The following is a 16,638-nucleotide window of genomic DNA, read 5'->3' as shown; positions in this document are numbered from 1 at the left end:
CATTGCTTTGGGATGTGTCAGCATAGTGTAACAGGAATCAGGACCCAAAAAAACAAATTAGATGTGTTCTAGAAATTGCTGTGGATGCTTAATCACATCTGATGGCTTTTAGATGCCTTTGTCAGATACTAATCATGTTTGTGTGCACATTATGCACATCTACAGTACAATAAATTTAAATTATGTCAGTAGGACGGCGTGCACCTCACCCTTAACATGTCTTTTCTTCACCTGAAGAAAAAAAGATTTCTGCAGCTTAAGTTGATGCTGAAAAAAGTGCAAAATAAGTGTAAATTTCAAGCTTTTTCTTACAAGAACCTCAGCACTACGTATCAATTTAAAAGCAAAGACATGCACTTCTATATTTTAAATCCTGCATCATAAGATAGGCAGATTCGATCAGAAAAATCTCCCACGCCCGAGTTTAGAATCGTGACGGTTAAATTTTGAAATTTCAATGGTAGGAACCAAGATGGCGGAACCACCAAGGGGTGGTGGGAACTCCGGGGCTGCTGTACAGCTTTGCCTCCTGTACTTTGAAACACAGGAGTAAAGAGCCCCCTTGAGGATCTTAAAATTACACACTTTATACGCTTGTACTTCTGAAATGCAGAGGCACGGCAAAGTCAAAGCAAACCTCAGGTTCTTCTGCGAATATTCACAAATAATCTGCACTAAGTAGAAATGACAAGAAGACAGAATGTTTTCCTGGGCGGCCATTAAATCGGTCCTAGTATGCTTCGAGATTATCAGATAATGTGAATTGAGAATCTGTATAAGCTTACTGGTAATTTAATGTTATGGCCTGCTCTAATAAAGCTTTCAACCGCTACTATTTTCATGCGTTAAAAGACTAAATGCAGACGTAAAAGTGGCATGCTGGACCCAAACTAAAAGACTGAATAAAAATTCTTCTAGTGTTTTGTCTCCCCCTGCAGTTATGATTGGGCAAATGCAGAAGCTGCACTTCTTTCAAACAGTAGAAAATGACTGTGTGGTTGAAAAATAATGCAAAAAGTGGAACAGTAGTAAAGCAGTCTGTTGGGCTGAGCATGGAAACTGTACAAATGCTTAAAAGAACAGTAAGCAGGTTTTCATTCCGGTCAGTAACTAAAGGTGTTTGTTTCACTTGTTTGAGGCCTTGTACTGCAAATTTATGGATTTTGTGTTTGGATTCAATTCAGTTGAAAAAACTTTAATTGTCCCCATTGGAGATAATTCAAGGCACTTAGAGCAGCAGCACTACAAAAAACAAAGAGCAGAAGTAAGAAAAAAAACAGTTTCAAATATATATGAAGCCAGGAGAAGTCTTTTTTTTCACTATAAACATACAATTTGAAATAAAGGTCTCACTAATGGACAGAGTTGGCATTTAAATACATGAGCCAAGATACAATTAAAGTAAACAGGTGGCTGTAGTGCAAAAACATAAATAGATCAATAAAAATATAAACAAAAGTTGATGAAGTGCTAAAAAGGACAAAGTTACAGTAGTAACTGTTGAGAGGTCATGAGAGAAACTCTGTGACTGTTGAGAGGTCATAAAAGTAAAGTCTGTGACTGTTGAGTGTTCATCAGAGTGATTCTGTGTCTGTTGAGTGGCCATCTGAGTGACTCTGACTGTTGAGTGGCCATCATAAGGACTCTGTGACTGTTGAGTGGTCATCAGAGTGACTCTGTGACTGTTGAGTGGTCATCAGAGTGACCCTGACTGTTGAGTGGTCATCAGAGTAACTCTGTGACTGTTGAGTGGTCATCAGTGACTCTGTGACTGTTGAGTGGTCATCAGTGACTCTGTGACTCTTGAGTGGTCATCAGTGACTCTGTGACTGTTAAGTGGCCATCAGTGACTCTGTGACTGTTGAGTGGTCATCAGAGTAACTCTGTGACCATTGAGTGGTCATCTGTGACTCTGTGACTGTTGAGTGGTCATCAGAGTAACTCTGTGACTGTTGAGTAGTTTCAGAGTGACTCTGACTGTTGAGTGGTCATCAGAGTGACTCTGTGCCTGTTGAGTAGTTTCTGAGTGACTCTGTGTCTGTTGAGTGGTCATCTGAGTGACTTTGTGACTGTTAAGTGGTCATCAGAGTAACTCTGTGACTATTGAGTGGTCATCTGAGTGACTCTGTGACTGTTGAATGGTCATCAGAGTGACTGTGACTGTTGAGTGGTCATCAGAGTAACTCTGACTGTTGAGTGGTCATCAGAGTGACTCTATGACTATTCAGTGGTCATCTGAGTAACACTGTGACTGTTGAGTGGTCATCTGAGTGACTCTGTGACTGTTGAGTGGTCATCTGAGTGACTCTGTGACTCTTGAGTGGTCATCAGTGACTCTGTGACTGTTGAGTGGTCATCTGAGTGACTCTGTGGCTCTTGAGTGGTCATCAGTGACTGTTGAGTGGTCATCAGAGAAACTCTGTGACTGTTGAGTGGTCATCAGTGACTCTGTGACTGTTGAGTGGTCATCTGAGTGAATCTGTGACTGTTGAGTGGCCATCAGTGACTCTGTGACTGTTGAGTGGTCATCAGAGTAACTCTGTGACTGTTGAGTGGTCATCAGTGACTCTGTGACTGTTGAGTGGTCATCAGAGTAACTCTGTGACTGTTGAGTGGCCATCAGTGATTCTGACTGTTGAGTGGTCATTAGAGTGACTCTGTGACTGTTGAGTGGTCATCAGTGACTCTGTGACTGTTGAGTGGTCATCTGAGTAACTCTGTGACTGTTGAGTTGTCATCAGAGTAACTCTGTGACTCTTGAGTGGTCATCAGAGTAACTCTGTGACTGTTGAGTGGTCATCAGTGACTCTGTGACTGTTGAGTGGTCGTCTGAGTGACTCTATGACTGTTGAGTGGTCATCTGAGTAACTCTGTGACTGTTGAGTTGTCATCAGAGTAACTCTGTGTCTGTTGAGTGGTCATTAGAGTGACTCTATGACTGTTTAGTGGTCATCAGAGTAACTCTTTTACTATTGAGTGGTCATCTGAGTGACTCTGTGACTGTTGAGTGGTCATCAGAGTGACTGTGACTGTTGAGTGGTCATCAGAGTAACTCTGTGACTGTTGAGTGGTCATCTGTGACTCTGTGACTGTTGAGTGGTCATCAGAGTAACTCTGTGACTGTTGAGTAGTTTCAGAGTGACTCTGACTGTTGAGTGGTCATCTGAGTAACACTGTGACTGTTGAGTGGTCATCTGAGTGACTCTGGGACTGTTGAGTGGTCATCTAAGTGACTCTGTGACTCTTGAGTGGTCATCAGTGACTCTGTGACTGTTGAGTGGTCATCAGAGTAACTCTGTGACTGTTGAGTGGTCATCAGTGACTCTGTGACTGTTGAGTGGTCATCAGAGTGATTTTGTGACTGTTGAGTGGTCATCTGAGTGACTCTGTGACTCTTGAGTTGTCATCTGAGTGACTCTGTGACTGTTGAGTGGTCATCAGAGTAACTCTGTGACTGTTGAGTGGTCATCAGTGACTCTGTGACTGTTGAGTGGTCGTCTGAGTGACTCTGTGACTCTTGAGTGGTCATCTAAGTGATTTTGTGACTGTTGAGTGGTCATCAGAGTAACACTGTGACTGTTGAGTGGTCATCAGTGACTCTGTGACTGTTGAGTGGTCATCAGAGTAACTCTGTGACTGTTGAGTTGCCATCAGTGATTCTGACTGATGAGTGGTCATCAGAGTGACTCTGTGACTGTTGAGTGGTCATCAGAGTGACTGTGACTCTTGAGTGGTCATCAGAGTAACTCTGTGACTGTTGAGTGGTCATCTGTGACTCTGTGACTATTCAGTGGTCATCTGAGTAACACTGTGACTGTTGAGTGGTCATCTGAGTGACTCTGTGACTCTTGAGTGGTCATCAGTGACTCTGTGACTGTTGAGTGGTCATCAGAGTAACTCTGTGACTGTTGAGTGGTCGTCTGAGTGACTCTGTGACTCTTGAGTGGTCATCTGAGTGATTTTGTGACTGCTGAGTGGTCATTAGAGTGACTCTGTCTGTTGAGTTGTCATCAGTGGCTCTGTGACTGTTGAGTGATCATCAGAGTAACTCTGTGACTGTTGAGTGGCCATCAGTGATTCTGACTGTTGAGTGGTCATCAGAGTGACTCTGTGACTGTTGAGTGGTCATCAGTGACTCTATGACTGTTGAGTGGTCATCAGAGTAAATCTGTGTCTGTTGAGTGGTCATTAGAGTGACTCTATGACTGTTTAGTGGTCATCAGAGTAACTCTGTGACTGTTGAGTGGTCATCTGTGACTCTGTGACTATTCAGTGGTCATCTGAGTAACACTGTGACTGTTGAGTGGTCATCTGAGTGACTCTGGGACTGTTGAGTGGTCATCTGAGTGACTCTGTGACTCTTGAGTGGTCATCAGTGACTCTGTGACTGTTGAGTGGTCATCAGAGTAACTCTGTGACTGTTGAGTGGTCATCAGTGACTCTGTGACTGTTGAGTGGTCGTCTGAGTGACTCTGTGACTCTTGAGTGGTCATCTGAGTGATTTTGTGACTGCTGAGTGGTCATCAGAGGGACTCTGTCTGTTGAGTTGTCATCAGTGGCTCTGTGACTGTTGAGTGGACATCAGAGTGACTCTATTTCTGTTGAGTGGTCATCAGAGTGACTCTGTGACTGTTGAGTGGCCATCAGTGACTCTGACTGTTGAGTGGTCATCAGAGTGACTCTGTGACTGTTGAGTGGGCATCAGAGTGGCTTTGATTGATAAAATACATTACAATTTTATCCAACTTGTTAAATTTATCTTCTCTGACTGAGTCATCAGGTTATTCAAACAACAGAACCTTCAGATTTCCTTTATCATAAGGTTGAGTTGAACCCATTTTTTACATTTTCTGAACATCTGCATCATGTTTACAACTCCAAATCTGTGTTTATACACCAAAAATATAAATCCTGTTTTACTTAAAAGCCCTAATTTCTTGGGACATTTATGTGCCTTGTGGGATCATTGAAAATGCGACCCTGCCTTCATGTGCATTTAAAAAGGTTCAAGATGCTCCAAAGACACTAATTGCTCAAAAGTGGAATCGTCGTTCTGCAACATGGAGACAATTTCCCCCTGTCAGCTTTGTCGGGTCTCATGGATGCTCCAAACAGTGTAAATTAGATTTGATTGCAAAGCTTTTTTCTGTCATTTGTGTCATAAATACTCTCTTGCCTTTTCACCAGAGGGGTAGTTTGCTTTTCATCTGTTACACCCCGTAATCCAACGGTGCAGGGGGTGGTATTCATCTCCCCGACCGCATTCAGATTTCTTACATTCCAGTGTGTTTTACTCCATTACACATATAAGCACCATGTGTTTGTCTTGCAGTTGTACGGTCTAAACAATGCCTCTGACAATGTGGTTAAGCTTGCAAAGCCTCTTGTGTTGCAGAGATTGTGTGAGCCAACCAAATTAAACCTGTGATGGCAATTTGAGGGATCAGAGACACAAATGACATGTATATCACCAAGGCCTCTGATGCATGTCTATCTCCATATAATTTAGAGGCCAAAAGGATATGGCTTATGTTTGTCAGATTAATTGCAGAGACCAAAACCAGCGATATGTTAGTTTTAGTCACTGCTGTCTACAGCAAAGGCAGAGTAATTTCCTAAAAGGTCAAACAAGACTCTATCAGGGGTTAACAGTTTGGGTCTACTTTGCTCCATTGGTTATTTATTTGGCTGAATTGAGACCAAAACATTTGTTGAGTGAAATGGATTTTTGATGACAAAAACTCTAATTAAAGTAAGTTCAGTTTTGTCAAGGAGACGAAATGTAAGTTCAGGACTGTTAGATGCTCAAAAGCCCTGATTTACCTCCACTGTGCTTAAAAAGTATGTCAGTATTTTCATTAGTGTGTATTTTAAATCAGTGAAAATATTCGTAGTGTGTCAATATCAGGGTTTTACATTTAGATTAATTTCGCAATAAAGCTGATTAAATTAGTTAATTTCTCTAAAAGTAAAAACTAAAATGTGAGAACTTTATTAGACTAAAATGCTTTAAAGAACTCATTTCAAATCCGGCCATAAGTTCTCTATTGAGTCCTGGGATTTGATTCAGACACTCCAGAACATTCCCCTTGTTGTCTTGAAATCATTCTCTTTATGCTTCGGCTGATCATCTTACTGGAAAATACATTTTCCCCCACGCATGTTGTTCTCTTGCAGACTGAATTTATAATGTATTCCGCCGCATTCATTTTACCCTCTACCTTTACAAGCCTTCTAGGGCCGAGTGCAAGAAGCATGCCCACAGCTTGATGCTGCCACCACTGTGCTTCACAGTGGGGATGGTGTGACACAGAAACACACTGGTGTGTATGGGAATAAAACAATCTGGTGAAATTAAGAAACATGCATGCACGGATGCAGCTGGCCTTGCTATTTCAAGGATGAAGTGGAGCCCTTAAAAGCCTGAAATAATGTACAAGCTGTGTTTGAAACAGAAACATGAAGAAAAAATTATGTTTATGAATCAGTCGACATCAAGACTTTGTTTTATATTGACTGTCTGTTGTCAGAATTACTAAAAACGTAGATTAAATCACAATAAGTCCTACTGTAATTCTCAGTCACAGAAGGTGCAATTGTTTTTTTAGGCAAGGCAAGTTTATTTGTTTAGCACATTTTAGTGACAAGGCAATTCAAAGTGCTTCACACAGGACATTAAAATACAATGACAAAAGGGATTTAAAAAGTTATTAAACAGCAAATAAAACCCACAAATATACAGTGCAGAGTTGTAGTTAAAATAGAAAAGTTGAAGTGTTTTGGTCAACGGCAGCAGTGAACAGCTGTGTCTTCAACCTTGATTTAAAAGAGCTCAGAGTCTCAGGAGACCGGATGTTTTCTGGCAGTTTGTCCCAGATATACGGAGCACAGAAACTGATCTCTGATTCTCCATGTTTAGTTCTGACTCTGGGGACACAGAGCAGACCAGCACCAAATGACCTAAGCGGTCTGGATAGTTCATACTGGACTAGAAGGTCTCTGATGTATTTTGGGCCGAAACCACTCAGAGCTTTATAAGCTAACAGGAGTATTTTAAAGTCCAGTCTCTGAGAGACAGGGAGCCAAAGTGAAGACCTGAAGACAGGGGTGATATGGTCCACTCTCAGGCCTTAATGAGGACTTGAGCAGCAGCGTTCTGGATCAGCTGCAGTTGTCTGATTGACTTTTTAGGCGGGCCAGTAAAGATCCTGTTACAGTAGTCAACTCCACTAAAGATAAATGCATGGAAAAGTTTTTCAAGATCCTGCTGCGTCATTAGTCCTTTAATCCTACAAATATTCTCGAGGTAGATCGTGATGAGGTGATAATAAGCAGAATTTGTAATTGTTTTTATTTGTTTTTTAAAATTCAGATCTGAATCCATGACAACATCCTGATTGACTTAAGAAATTTATCTGTCAAGTGCTGGGAAGATGTTGATTCAAGTGTACATATTATACAACAATAATAATAACAATAAAAGTTATAATAATAATAATAATAATATAAATAATAGCATAAATGATGACATAATAATAATAATAATAATAATAATAATAATAATGATAATGAAATAATAATAATAATAATAATAATATAAACAATAGTATAAATTATGAAATAATATTCATAGTATAAATGATTTTAAACAATAACAATATAACTAATTATAGTAGCATTGATAAAATATTAATAATAATATAAATAATTGTATAAATGATACCATAATAATAATAATAATAATAATAATAATAATAATAATAATATTAATAATAAGGATGATATAAACAATAGTATAACTAAAATAATTAAAAATAATAATGATAATGTAAAAATTAGTATAAATGAAGAAATAAAATTTATAGTACAAATGATTTTAAACAATAACAATATAAATAATAATAGGAGCATTGATAAAATATGAATAATAGCATAAATATAAAATAATAATAATAATAATAATAAGGATAAAATAAACAATAGTATAAATTAAAAAAAATAATAATAATTAAAAATTTAATAATAGTATAAATGATGAAAAAATAACTTTGGTATAAATGATTTTAAAAAATAATAATACAACTAATAATAGCAGCATTGACTGAATATTAATAATATTATAAATAATAGTATCAATGATAAAATAGTAATAATAATATAATAATAATAATAATAATAATAATAATAATATAGACAATGATATAAATGATATAATAATAATAAAAAAATAATAATAATAAAATGATAATAATAACAATGATAATAATAATTATTATTATTATTATCATTATTATTATTATAATATCCATAATTATTACTACTACTATTATTACTATTATTTTTATTATTATTTTATCTTATTATTATTATTATTATTATTATTATCTAAGTTAAACTTTACAACAGTAAAAGCCATGCTGTGCAGGAGTTCTGGTTCAGTATAATGAAAGCAAGGCAATTAATATTTATCCCAGTAATATTTTCCCACTTTTGGACACCTGTCTTCATTTTTATGCCTCGTTATTTTCTCACCGTCTCAGTTTTTTTGTTGTCAGGTTGCAGATGAAAGTTGGCTGGACATAAAATACAATACTGCCATCTAGTGGTGTGGCGTCTAAACATGACGAAGTGTCTGTAAGGATTTTAGCCAGTTATAAAATACAGTCAAAATAACTATGAGCTTATTGAAAAACACCATCAGCAATGAAAGCGTTGACTTTATTCTTATTGTTTTAACTGTAGCTTCTGATAAGGTGGTAGGTCCCAAACAAACAAGACAAATTAGTGAATAAACTGGGTTTTTGAAGGCAGGTTTTGTTCTGAAAAGTCAATGTTAGATTGACTTTTGGAGTCATCTGACAACTCAAGGTTTTTTTAGACCACAGGTCATATTAACCCATTAACACTTCTCTCACACTGATGGTGGATGTGTAAAGTCTATCTGCATGAGCTTATCTTATTCATAAACATCCAGCTGGTTTCAAACACCGAGCCTTTGAATGAAGTTTGACCATTAAAAGACAGAAGAATCAGATTTTTGTTTTTTTTTCACTAAAATGAAGAAATAAGATGCAGACCAAAAATACCTCAGGTCTTTGATTATTAAGCCCTAATATTTACAGTGCATTCAGAGAGTACTCAGACTCCCTTCACTTTTTCAGCTTTGCTTTATTGCAGCTTGATAATACTACCATTCAAACTCATTTTTTCTGTCTTTAATCTAAATTCAGTACACCTCAGTGACAAGATGACGATGCATATCAGAGCAAAAACCAAGCCATGGGGCCAAAGGAACTGCCTGCAGAGCTCAGAGACAGGATTGTAGACAGGCACAGATCTGGGGAAGGCTATGAAACACAAATAGAAGAAGTTTGGCACAATTAGGACTCTTCCGAGAGCGGGTCCCCTGGCCAAATGGAGCAATCGGGGGAGAAGGGCCTTAGTGAGACTGAAAAGTGGAGTGAGAAACGAGATTCTCTGGTCTGATGAAACCAAGATTGAACTGTTAGGCCCAAATCCTAATTGTTATGCCTGGAGGAAACCAGGCAACACTCATCGCCTGCCCAGTACCATCCCAATGGGGAAGCATGGTGGTGGCAGCATCATGCTGTGGGAGTGCTTTTAAGCCACAAGGACTCAGAGACTGGTCAGGGTCGAAGGGAAGTTGAATGGAACAAAGCACAGAGATATGAAAACCTGTTCCACAGTGCTCAGGACCTCAGACTGGGCTCACCTTCCAGTATGACAATGACACCAAGACCACAGGCCAAAGGACACAGGAGTGGCTCAGGGACAACTCTGAATGTCCCAGAGCCCTGACTCGAACCCTATCCACCATCTATGGAGAGACCTGAAGATGGTTTGAGGGTCCTCATCCAGCCTGACTGAGCTGGAGAGGGTTTTAAAAGAAGAATGGCAGAAAATCCTACAATCCCAGTGTGCAAAGCTTGTTGTGTCATATTCAAAAAGACTGGAGGCTGTACTCGCTGTGTATTTGTGATTATAGCCAACATTACAGTTTCCTCTACAAGCACTCGGGGACCCAGCTACAAATTCTGGGCTCAAGGACAACACCGTCCCAAAGGCCCACAGATCCAGATGACACAGTTATGAGGCCCGCCCCCATGAAGCCCCTCTACGTCACTGCTCCACTCTCTCTCCAGCCCTGTCAGTCATCATCATCACATGAGAGATCCTATCAGAACCATCACTGTCAAATCGCTGACCGCTGTCCTGACAGATAAAACATATCTGACATTTAAAGTCTGTGTTGTCATGATGGGACGTCCTGATCTGCAGTAAGAAGGATATCTGGGCAGCCTCAAGTCTCCATGCTCACCTCGTTTTCAGCTTTTCAAAAATCTGAAAAGAAACAGATACACTGTGCGGGCGCCAGGACAGTGAGTGCACGCTGCTTAAGTGCTATCTTGGCTTTGGAAATTGTGGTTTAGGGGGATTATTTTGACAGAAATCGAGGGGGAGAGGGAGCAAGGAAGAGAGGAAGAGGCGTATAGAACACACACGTGTTTAAAATAAGGGTTCTGCTTCTGCTGATCTCCAGTCAGAGGTAATTCCTCTGAGCTGGTTCTGTAGAATGGGTTCCTGTGATAAGGTTTCAACACTTTAAAACTACTCTGTAGATATTTTGTCAGCATTAGTCACACACTTAAGAATCAAACCGATCTTAAAACAGCCAAAGAATGACAAATATTTTATTCTTTATCACTCCGAGCCCCCGCTATCTCCCAAACTGCTTTAGTTGTGGCTCTAGGATATTCAAGTTAAACATCTTATTTCAACAAAATATTTTCTGAGAAAGCATGTCACTTCTGATTCAGTTACAGGTCATTCAGAAAGTATTCAGACCAACTTCACTTCTCAGTTTTGTTATGTTGCAGCCTGATGCTTTAATGCTCATTAATCTACACTCAGGACCCCAGAACAACAAACAAGCTTTGCACACCTGGATCGGTGGATTTTCTCCCATTCATCTCCTCCAGCTCAGTCAGGTTGGACCAGGACCGTCGGCCATCTTCAGGTCTCTCTATAAATGTTGGATAGGGTTCGAGAGAGGGGTTTTAGGGTCAATGTCATACTGGAAGGTGAACCCAGTCTGAGATCCTGAGCACTGTGGAACAAGTTTTCATTAAGGATATCTCTATACCAGTGATACTCAACATGTGGCTCTTTTATGTCTATATTTGAAACATTATTCCCCTGGAAATCAATAAAAAAGAGAAACTTTGACCTCAGAATTATCCATTGCAATTTGTTTCCCACACTTATACAGTCAGCTTTAATTGTCAAACTTAATTGTCAACCTTTATTTTTTGTCTGTATATTTCCATTGTCCTTATTTGCAATTTTTTTGCACTTTTTTACCCTTTTTACCTTTGTCTTGCTTTTCACAAATTGCATATTTTCCCTTGTTTGCCACTTTTTGCCCATTTAGGTGCCTCTTGCCATTACATGCCACTTTTTCCCATTTCCCCCACCTTTTGCTGCTTTTCATCAGTTTTGGTTGTCACTCATTTACCCCACCTTTATGCTGCTTTTTGCCAATGTTAGTCACTTTTCACTCATTTCCTCCACCTTTTTACTGCTTTTTGACAAATTTGGACACTTTTCACTCATTTCCCTCATTTTTTTGCTGCTTTTTGCCCATTTTAGTCACTTTTCACTCATTGTCCCCCACCGTTTTGCTGCTTTTTGCCAATTTTATTCCCTTTTGACACACTTCCCCCACCTTTTTGCTGCTTTTTGACAATTTTAGTCCCTTTAAACACATTTCCCCCACCTTTTTGCTGCTTTTGCCAATTTTAGACACTTTTCACTCATTTCCCCCACCTTTTTGGCTGCTTTTTTTCCAATTTTAGCTATTTTTCACTCATTGTCCCCCACCTTTTTGGTGCTCCTGATAATTTTAGTTATTTTTTTTTATTCATTTTTTTGCTTACTTTTTTTTCCCATTATTTCCACTTTTATGTAATTTTTTTTTCTCGTTTAACCCATTTCTACCACTTTGTCTCCACATATTTTGTCACTTTTTTACCCAGTTTTTTGCCATTTTCTGCCTATTTTACCCCTGTTCCCCTAGTTTTGGCCACTTTTTTGCAGTTTTTCACCTATTTCACCAGCTTTTTATTGCCACTTTCACCCACTTTGTACCACTTAGATTGTGGCTCTTGTAAAGGTCTTTTTCAACAGTTTGGCTCGTTGGTTGAGCAGGGTTGAGTAACACTGCTCTACACTTTGCTCCATTCAGCTTCTCCTCGACTCTGACTTGTCTCCAAGTCTATGATGCTTAAAAGCACCCCCACAGCATGATGCTGCCACTACCATGCTTCGCCATTGGGATGGTACTGGACAGGTGATGCATACACATACATAATATTTAGAAATGAGGCCAAACAGTTCAATCTTGGTTTCGTCAGACCAGAGAATCTTGTTTCTCAGAGTCTGTGAGTACACTCGGCTTTCATGTGGAGTTTTTTGCAAACTCCTAGTGGGCTTTCATGTGTTCCATCTAGCCACTCTGCCATAAAGATCAGTGGAGGGCTGCAGTGATGTTGTCCTTCTGGAACTTTGTCCCATCTCCACCCAGGATCTCTGGAGCTCAGTCAGAGTGACCATCAGGGTCTCACTAAGGCCCTGATTGCTCAGTTTGGCTGGGTGACCAGCTCTTGGAAGAGTCCTGGTGGTGCCAAACTTCTTCCATGTGAGGATTCTGTAGGCCTGTGTGTTTCTGTATCCTTCCCCAGATCTGTGCCTGTCAACAATCCTGTCTCTGAGCTCTACAGGCAGTTCCTTTGACCTCGTGGCTTGGTTTTTGCTCTGTCAGCTGTGAGGCCTTCTATGGAGAGACGACTTAGACGACTTCAAAATGTCAACAACTATGAGAAAACACATCCTCTGTCCACTCTGAAGCAGACCTATAAAGGTCTTTGTGCTTTGAAGGTCCTGTGGGATGAAACAGGATGATCCCCTCCCAGTGACCCTTTTTAACTTTGAGCAAACAAGGTGATGTTTGCTGTTGAACATCTTTAAAGGAAGAAACAAGAAAAAATGCTTTTTGTTTCGAACTTGTTGACTTTTCCATCTGATGCACACTTTAAAGACTTTAAACAGGATTAGTCATCTTGTACAAATCTCATGTGACATCTAATGAAGCAGAGTGGTTCACTCCTTTTTTCTTAAAGACAGTGGAACGATTCAAAGCTGCATGTTTGCTCACTGTTGTGAACTCTTTCATCAGTGTTCTGCTGGATGTCATAGATAGTGATGTCATGCCTTGATGCTGCCACATGAGAGCACTGTTTTGATTAAATACTGAAATTCAGAGGCATCTCAACAAGAATGTGTCCAGCAAAAAAAAAAAAAAAAAAAAAGAAAGAAAGAAAGACAAAAAAAGAAAAAGAAATTGGAACATTCCTCAGGTTGTTAACCCCTAAAATTAATGGAGAAATGACCCCATTCAGTAAAAATGATGATGCATTAATTCATGTCAGATTCCTTGCATTATAAACCTATTCCTTTGACAAGTTCATGTCTTCCATGCCGTCATTGTTGTGTTTGCCTACTTTGACAAAATGATTGTAATTTAATTTTTCTTAAAGTAGGGAGAAGCAGAAACTCAAACTAGTGTTTGGGATCGAGCCAATACCAAGCCCCTATACTCGTACTCATAAAACATTGCAGAAACAGAAATACTAAAGCCTGTCCACAGAGTTGGCAAATGCTTGAAGAGAATGGCCCCTAAAAAACCCAGACAATGGTCCCTGATACAGCCAGAGAATGGCCCCTGATAAACCCAGAGAATGGCCCCGATAAACCCAGAGAATGGGCCCCTGATAAACCCAGAGAATGGCCCCTGATAAACCCAGAGAATGGGCCCCTGATAAACCCAGAGAATGGCCCCTGATAAACCCAGAGAATGGCCCCTGATAAACCCAGAGAATGGCCCCTGATAAACCCAGAGAATGGCCCCTGATAAACCCAGAGAATGGCCCCTGATAAACCCAGAGAATGGGCCCCTGATAAACCCAGAGAATGGCCCCTGATAAACCCAGAGAATGGCCCCTGATAAACCCAGAGAATGGCCCCTGATAAACCCAGAGAATGGGCCCCTGATAAACCCAGAGAATGGCCCCTGATACACCCAGAGAATGGCCCCTGATACACCTAGAGAATAAACCCTGATAAACCCAGAGAATGGCCCCAGATACACCCAGAGAATGGACCCCTGATAAACCTAGAGAATGGCCCCTGATACACCCAGAGAATGGGCCCCTGATAAACCCAGAGAATGGCCCCTGATAAACCCAGAGAATGGGCCTCTGATAAACCCAGAGAATGGGCCCCTGATAAACCCAGAGAATGGGCCCCTGATAAACCCAGAGAATGGGCCCTGATAAACCCAGAGAATGGGCCCCTGATAAACCCAGAGAATGGCCCCTGATACACCCAGAGAATGGCCCCTGATAAACTCAGAGAATGGGCCCCTGATAAACCAAGAGAATGGGCCCCTGATAAACCCAGAGAATGGCCCCTGATACACCCAGAGAATGGCCCCTGATAAACTCAGAGAATGGGCCCCTGATAAACCCAGAGAATGGGCCCCTGATAAACCCAGAGAATAAACCCTGATAAACCCAGAGAATGGGCCCCTGATACACCCAGAGAATGGCCCCTGATAAACACAGAGAATGGGCCCCTGATAAACCCAGAGAATTGGCCCCTGATAAACCCAGAGGATGGCCCCTGATAAACCCAGAGAATGGACCCTGATATACCCAGAGAATGGACCCTGATAAACACAGAGAATGGACCCTGATAAACCCAGAGACTGGACCCTGATAAACCCAGAGAATGGGCCCTGATAAACCCAGAGAATGGGCCCTGATAAACCCAGAGAATGGGCCCTGATAAACCCAGAGAATGGCCCCTGATAAACCCAGAGAATGGGCCCTGATAAACCCAGAGAATGGGCCCTGATAAACCCAGAGAATGGCCCCTGATACACCCAGAGAATGGCCCCTGATAAACCCAGAGAATGGGCCCTGATAAACCCAGAGAATGGGCCCTGATAAACCCAGAGAATGGGCCCTGATAAACCCAGAGAATGGCCCCTGATAAACCCAGAGAATGGGCCCTGATAAACCCAGAGAATGGCCCCTGATAAACCCAGAGAATGGGCCCTGATAAACCCAGAGAATGGGCCCCTGATAAACCCAGAGAATGGGCCCTGATACACCCAGAGAGTGGCCCCTGATACACCCAGAGAATGGCCCCTGATAAACCCAGAGAATGGGCCCTGATAAACCCAGAGAATGGGCCCCTGATAAACCCAGAGAATGGCCCCTGATACACCCAGAGAATGGGCCCTGATAAACCCAGAGAATGGGCCCCTGATAAACCCAGAGAGTGGCCCCTGATAAACCCAGAGAACAGACCCTCTCCAGCTGTGATTCATTGATATTAGTACATGTGTCAGCTGATTAGCATTGGTGCTAGCATCCTGGCTAACCATTCCCTCATTTTGGAACTGTAAAGTGAGTTAAGCTTTTTCTTTTTTAGTTTCTGATGTAGGAATTGTTTATTTATGCCACTTTTTAACCATTTCACCATTTTCTCCATTCATTTTTGTGACTTTATTTTGCCCCATTTTCCCCAGTGTTTGAGACTTTTCTGTGTATTGTTTGAATCTTTTTGACCTCTTCCCCCCATATTTGTACAGTTTTGTGGCTTTTAACCAATTTTTGTTATTTTGTAGCCATTTTTGCCACTTTATTGCCCACTTTTGTGATTTTTGCCTCATTTTACTTTCTTCTATTTCTTTTTGCTCATACTAGCCAATGTCTTTCTTCAATTTTTTGACTACTTTGCAACTTCTTTCCCACTTTTCACTCCTTTGTTCCCACTATTAACCCAAGGTTTGCACATCTTTTGCCCATGTTTTCCACTTTTAACCTATTTTTTGCCACATTGCACCCATATAAACCCTTTTTTTGGCCATAATTGATGCTTTTTGTCATTTTCCCTCCACTTTTTATTTTTGCTTTTAGTTCCACTTTTAACCTACGTTTTTTCCATGTTATGCCCACTTTTTTTTCCCATTCCTGCTACTACTTTTCTCCCATAATTGTAGCATTTTTGCCCTTTTACGAATTTCTGCCCCTTCTGGACCTTTTTTTTTTTTTTTTTTTTTGCCATTTTAACCCATTTTTGTCCCACTCTACGTCCATTTTGGCCACTTTTTCCCATTTTTGCAACTACTTTTTATCTATAATTGTAGCTTTTTTGCCTTTTTACCAATTTCTGCCTCTTTTGGACATTTTTTAGCAACTTTTTTCCCATTTTTGTCCCAGTTTACACCAATTTCGGCCACTCTTTCCCATTTTTGCAACTACTTTTTGCCTATAATTGTAGCATTTTTGCCCTTTTACGAATTTCTGCCCCTTCTGGACATTTTCTTGCCACTTTTAACCCATTTTTGACCACTTTATGCCCATTTTGGCCACTTTTTTTCCCATTCCTGCTACTACTTTTTGCCCATTTTTGTTTGTCTCATTCTGTTCTGTTCAAATAAAGTTGTCTCTGTTTTTTTTCTGCTCCATTTTCTGGCATCCTGACATCTGT

This window comes from Cheilinus undulatus, linkage group 23 (genome assembly GCF_018320785.1).
Source record: "Cheilinus undulatus linkage group 23, ASM1832078v1, whole genome shotgun sequence".
Classification (NCBI taxonomy): Eukaryota; Metazoa; Chordata; class Actinopteri; order Labriformes; family Labridae; genus Cheilinus; species Cheilinus undulatus.
The sequence above is the reverse complement of the archived record's forward strand: the minus strand, read 5'-3'. Positions refer to the sequence as shown.